We start from the raw sequence: 7,240 nt of genomic DNA on the forward strand, positions 1-7,240 counted from the left end.
CTTTATAATATTAGTATAGATATATCGCTACATCCTTCATCTTACGCCATACGTAGAAAGTTTCGAAACCAAACGTTTTTACTACAGCGGGGTGCGCCTGCGGTCAGCGCTCACAACTGATGGCATTTTCACCTTTTGTGCTTCACTGTACCCAGCCATTCCGTTTTATTGCTTGTCGCCTCGACTATACTGTTGTTTCACTGTTTCGTCTTTAGTGTCTATATACGATAGTACATGTGTATGTACCTACTTACCACTTTTACAATAGACACTATATATATATATATATATATATATATATATATCGAATATATGTATATCGTATCTATATCGTATACACGATTTAGATGGTAAAGGCTGGAATAATACATACGGTCACGTGTATATCGCTAGTGAGGTAGACAGAGCCAACAGTATTGAAGAGATATTGCCTTAGTGATAGAATTCAGATTCAAATAGTGACAAGTTGCTAATCCATCACCTAAAAAAAGAATCCCGAGTTTGTAAGCCTATCCCTTAGTCGCCTTTACGACATCCATGGGAAAGAGATGGAGTGGTCTTATTCTGTATTGAATTTGTGCCGGGAACCATACGGCACTGTCGTGAATCACCAGGCACATATATCATAGTGCGCATACACACCTGATTCCCGTTCGACCGGCGCCGGCGCAGGGATCATTACGTTAAGATGAATAGTCTATGTTATTGTTGCGTTATAATGTTATTAACACTGCCAACGCACTGTTGATAAACTTAATAAGGAAATATCAGCACTATTGAGTGTTAACTGGATTTCTCTTGATGATTTTATTGTTCTCATATGAAAATACATACATACAGTCACGTCCATATTTCATATATATATATATACATATATTGCATTCAGGGAGCAAGTCCATAAACATCTTTTTGACCAGTAGATGTTTTTAAACTCTACACAATCATCCAACTTATGTAGTATACTAATATATGTTTATTTTACATGCAGTATATATCTATAGTCATACTTATGTATGTAAACCATATTATATGTATGTAAGTGTATAAAGTAATCTATAATTCATATTTTTATTATTATTTCTTTTACATTCCTGCCACCACTAAGTAAAAACATCTCAATTTGGTCCAAAGGTTCGACTAGCAGAGAATGCCTTGTAGCATTAAGTCCACCTGTTGTACATTTTACGTGCATAAAGTTTAAATAAATAAATGAATATCTCTTGCGGTGTTGACATACACAACAGTATTGAAAAGACGTAAAAACCACGTTCAGCTGTTTGACTTAATGATAGAATTGAGATTCAAATAGCGACAGGTAGCTAGTTCATCGTCTAAGAAAAGAATTCCAAGTTTATAAGCCTATCCCTTAGTCGCCATTGCCGGGAACCACACGGCATTCACTATACAATGCAGCCCTTAGCTGACGAGCTTGTATGGAAAGTTTGATAAATGTGTCTGAAGCAAAAGATGGATGCAGTTATGGCATTTAAAAACTGCAAAAAAAACTTTAAATAGACCTTAAGCAATCGCCTTTTAAGACATCCGTCGGAAAGGGATGGAGTGTTCCAATTCATTTTTCTACTGGCGCCGGGAACCACACGGCATGAAGAAAAACAGTATCTAGTTATAGCGAAAAGGTTCAAAACATTATAACCTTATTCGAATCAGTTTTTGTAATTCCCTAGAATTATCTTGTAAGGCTTCGTTTTCCGTAAAAGTGTGATGTGTGTTTTACTAGAGCCTTATCTTATGTGGCGCGGCAGGAATATCTATTGCCGAATTAAATTGTGCAACTTTTTATTGTGAATTCTGTCACTTAACCAAGACAGAATATGTGGTCGGAATTTATTTTATGTAGTGTTATTCGTAATGGGGTAGACAGAGTTTTTGCTATTGTTAATTTGGGAGGAAAATAACGAAGATGAATCAAGATAGGTGGGTTAGGATTGTTGTAAGTGGAAATCTATAGTCTCTGCCTATCCCCTTGAGAAATATACGGGACAAATTACAGATATTGAGTTAGCCTCGAAGTATGTTCGAAATTTTTGTTACGAGATACTAACCCAACGATACTGTATTACCAAATATATATAAACATCCAGGACCCAATCAGAGAATGTTTGTATCTCATCATGCCCTGACCGGGATTCGAACCTGAGACCTCCGGTGTTACAGACAAGCTACCTGTGTTAAAAATTATCGATCAAGAATGGTGTAGTGGTTACCAATAATTTCTGTCACGGTCTAAATCTAAATTCAAACGTGACTCTGTCTTAACCGTCATGGATAAAGATAAGACAATTATGTGTACTTCTATATATTGTTTTAAAAGGTATAAGAAATAGTTATTCAAATGGTATACCTACCTATTATGAATCATTATTTCTAAGCTGCTGCCAAATAGATAACAAAAATGTCACATCAACATTTCAAAATTAACACTGTTATAAAAATTAATTTCTGTCGCAAGCAAAATAAAGAGAACTTAGAATAACAAAACAATAGATTAAGGTTGTTTTGATTTAGTTTCATATATTTTAGCATAAAATATTTAATATAATAAGAGGTGGGCTTAATTATATACATATGGAAAGTGTAAAAAAGAGTTTTATAAAAATTACTCATTATTGTGCCGTGTGGTTCCCGGCACCATTACAAAAAGAATAGGACCACTCCATCTCTTTCCCATGGATGTCGTAAAAGGCGACTAAGGGATAGGCTTACAAACTTGGGATTCTTTTTTAGGCGATGGGCTAGCAACCTGTCACTAGTTGAATCTCAATTCTATCGTTAAGCCAAATAGCTGAACGTGGCCATTCAGTCTTTTCAAGACTGTTGGCTCTGTCTACCCCGCAAGGGATATAGACGTGACGGTATGTATGTATGTTTTATATAATAACTGGCCTATGTATGTAGGTAACGTCTTAATTAATATCGTACCTACTGCACATTTATAATTATTATTTGGGATTCACAATATAGAAAAGCTGTTAGGCTTTATGATATAATTCAGATTCAAATAGTGACAGGTTGCTAGCCCATCGCTTAAAAGAAGAAACCCAAGTTTATAAGACTATCCCTTGGTCGCCTTCATTTGCATCGGTGTACGGTACTTTTAACCGGACCTTTCAACAGAACAAATTTTTCAATAATGACGGTTTTTTCAATGATATACCTACCCTTCCCTTAGTATAACCCTTTTCTATAATCTTTATAATTGTAACCATTTCATAATGGAAACATAAGACTGATTTACAGGTACCATAAAATCTACACTGTTATACTTAATTCCTTACCGATATCACTGCCGTAAAATGTTTTTTGTATATAGGTATTTATTTATCAATTCAATGACTGCGCAGGTGAAGAGTTTGAATGACTAATAGTCATAAACTGGCACCTGTTTAGATTATCATTAGAGGAAAAATGATTGTTTTGTTTATTAAAATTATTGAAATTTGACCGCCATTCTGCTAGGTACATGTTCAAGACTTCAAAATAAGTAAGTACCTAATTGAATTTTTGATCTTTTACTTCAGAAATCTTAAAAAATCTAGAGTTAACTAAATAAATTAATTACTTCATAAAAAAAATAAAAAATAAATTACTTCATGACAAAAAATTTATAAATACAATTATTCAACAACCATTTTAAAATTGCGAAAATCAATTAGGTACTTAGAATCTGTTAAAGTTTAAGTACCTATATTTTTAACTTTCCACAATTTTCTCGAATTTTGTAGGTAGCGTAGGTACTTATTACTTACGAAAATACAACTTTTCTTCAATCAGAAAGTTTCATTCATAGTTTTTACGTCATTTATTTTTTTTACACATCAATTAGAAGTACCTAAGTACGTATGTATTCTTTGTCTACTCCTCCGGGGAAAAGGCGTTATTATATGTAAAAATAATAATAATAATCTTTACTCACATAAAAAATGGTTACATCAGGGGTTACAAAAATAAAAAAAAGTTCACATGTATTGCCGAAGGTATTATACAGCATACGAATATGTACTAAATAAAATTATGTTAGGGAATGTCCAGTATAAAATAAGAATTCATTTTGTCTAATTGTAATTATTATCTGTATATATATACGAGTGTTTTAATTCTATCACTTTGATAGAATTAAAACACTCGTATATATATATCACTGTGATACAAAAATACATATAAAAAATCCGATTAACTAACGCTGACAAGGGTTAATCAATCAAAATTTGATTGTGATGTATCTGACCAATGTTAGGGATCACAGTTTAGATATATGACTGTATGTTTTTATTGTATATTTTAGGTCACGTTTCTGTCTTGACATATCGGGTAAAATATTTTTGTTTTTGCTACACAGGTACATACATACATGATTCAAAATTGTACAAGAAAATTGTAAAGAAAAACAACATGACGTTGGAGTTCCCGCCAAAAAGTTCTTAAAACATAGAAAGAATTTAACAATACAGATTGCATTGTATACTTACAATAAGTAAATAAATAAAAGAATCGTTAAAACCCCGTTATCTATTCCATTTTTTTAAATCTAACTGATAAAATTTATTGAAATAATTGTATTGTAAATGTGTTTTTATTTAATTTATCTATGTTATACCTAAATGATATTATACATGCGTACTATTGCTCGATATTATCACCCATTAAAAGTTTTACCCTTTGGTCAGTTGGTAGACTGGTAGAGAATGCTAAATCGGCATTAAGTCCTACTTTTTTACATTTTATTTCGTACAAAAAAGTTTTAAATGAATAAATAAAATATGCAAGCCAATGGACTTTCATTTGGATAGAAGAAGAAAATGCTTCAGTACAGTTTGTTACCGCTTCTTCTGCACTGGCGCTTTTGAAGCGGTTCTTAAGTTAGTTTTAAGTTATTAAATTGACGTCAACCAATGTTGTGAAACCCAAAGATATGACAATTATAAAGTAATGTTTGACATAACGTTACGTTGAAATTAATTACGAAGTGCTAATTGCTTCGAAGTTGGAAATTTTAGAAAGAAATTTTGGAAACCAGTATACGGGCTCTCACAGTAGGTATAGGGTATTTATACGGAATAAATAAATATATACGGAACATAGGTACACAGATCGAGTTAGCCTCGAAGTAAGTTCGAGACATGTGTTACGAGATACTTACTAACTCAACGATACTATTTTTTATAATAAATACTTATATAGATGAACATCCAAGACCCAGGCCAATTAGAAAAAAATCTTTTCTCATCACACCCTGGCCGGGATTCGAACCCGGGACCTCCGATGTCACAGTCAAGCGTACAACCGCTGCGCTACAGAGGCCGTCAAAATATATGGTATATGGGCAATATAAATTAAATATATGACAGGAAATCTAATCTCACCTTGCGTTAAAAAAAAGGAGAAAATAGTCCGTGATCAAAACATACTTAAACTCGAAAGTAGCCTAACTAATTAATAGGGAATTTCAACGCGTTTCACATCAATCTACCTGATGGTAAGCAAGATGGTGTGTGGGTAAATCTTTAACATTTTAAAACTTTGATAGCGTATATGTCTTATATGAATATTCTGTATAACTCTTTAGTAAATATATTATTCATTATCCATTACAATTATATTTCAACAAAACAAAACGCTTATCCAAAAATTTTCGCACCTAAGCTGTTTTGAAGTAAAATAAATAAACAAAACCAATTAGTTACTCACCTTTGAATGTGAAAATTTTCAAGCCACCGGCTAACAAATCGAAAGTTTCAGTCACAAAAACTAAAATTTTTGGGTTTTCATTTTCTCACAAAACTACACAAACCTCTCACTTTATACACAGAAATAAATCCAATAATCCTACAAAACCGTAAACAGAAAAAAAAATAACCAAAAAAAAAAAATTGTCTAAATATAAAATTTGCGTACGCGATTTCGAAAATCGAACGCGATATGCGCACGCGACGGAACACCGTACCTTTTTCGAGGCTCTCTCGGATACGGTCCGTATGTGACTGTATACTCATCTTGCACTTCACGATCACCGAAGAAGACACATCGGCCGTCCCCCTCGCACCACGCAAACCTGCATACATCTATCCCTCTCACTTATTATCAGAGGTTAAAGCTTCGCACATCAGTCAGTCGGCACGCGGTCGCCAGGTGGGAAGGCCGCGTCTAACTACAGTTACTTTCTCCGCGTCACAACTCCATTACTCACACAAAATCATAATTAATTGTGTGACAATTAATCTCACATTCTAAAATCAAACGTTTGCTCAATTCAAATCCAATGATAAAAAAAAATAAGTTCAAACTAGGTCAAAGGTCGCCAATTGCGAAATTGGAGCAACGATCCGAATTTGTCAATGTTGTCGCTAGCCAATCAGGTGGTCGCAAAATGACAGGTTAGCTAGATCACTCGTTTAGATCGCTCCACATTTGCAGCGATTGGCGTTTGGGGAGGGCAAGCCCCGCCTGTACCGTTACGGGGCATTGACTGCCGAGTGGGGGGTTACTGGAGCGGTAGGGGGGATGCCGTGACATATGGCATATGGTACCGGTTAATTAATGTTGTTTATTATGTTGTTTTGTACGCGTCATTGTGTTGTGGTGTGATTTGTAAGTTAACGGTTGTAGATGGCGCGTGTTGTTTTGATTTTAATTTTAATTGATAATGGCGTTCAAAGGTGCCGATAAAGATACCGGTACCGGTAATATATACCTACGAAGTTTCAAAATGTATTCTATAAAAAATTCTCAAAAATATACCTATATATTATTTTTGGTTATATAATTGTGCCAATTTGCACACCATCTTTAAGACTAAGAGCTATATACAGCTATACAAACAATACTGTTGGCTCTGTCTACCCCGCAAGGGATATAGACGTGATCATATGTATGTATGTACAAACAATAATTTCTATAGCCCTAGAGGGGTAGACAGAGTCAACAGTCTTATAAAAACTTGAAAGTTTTCTTTTACGCGATGTGCTAGCAACCTGTCACTATTTGAATCTCTTTTATATCATTAAGCCTAACATCTGAACGTGACTGTCTTTCAAGACCACTGGCACTATCAATACCGCAAGGGATATAGACTTCCTTTTTTATATAAAATAAAATCATACATACATATAATCTCGTCCCTTGCGGGGTAGACAGAGCCAACAGTCTTGAAAAGACTGAATGGCCACGTTTAGCTTTCTGACTTAATGCTAGAATTGAGATTCAAATAGTGACAGGTTGCTAA

The 7,240-nt window shown here is 34.2% G+C and overlaps 1 protein-coding gene across 1 annotated transcript in view; it reads right to left on the bottom strand.

The window, feature by feature from the left end:
* Positions 1 to 5,769, bottom strand: part of LOC106133283 (protein embryonic gonad) — a 122,566-nt gene extending 116,797 nt beyond the window's left edge. Inside the window, exon 1 of the mRNA XM_013332953.2 lies at positions 5,707 to 5,769. The gene's annotated coding sequence lies outside the window, so the exon portion shown is untranslated. The remainder of the gene's footprint in view (positions 1 to 5,706) is intronic.
* Between the last annotated feature and the right edge of the window lie 1,471 nt (positions 5,770 to 7,240).

This window comes from Amyelois transitella, chromosome 11, assembly GCF_032362555.1.
Source record: "Amyelois transitella isolate CPQ chromosome 11, ilAmyTran1.1, whole genome shotgun sequence".
In the NCBI taxonomy this organism is placed as follows: Eukaryota; Metazoa; Arthropoda; class Insecta; order Lepidoptera; family Pyralidae; genus Amyelois; species Amyelois transitella.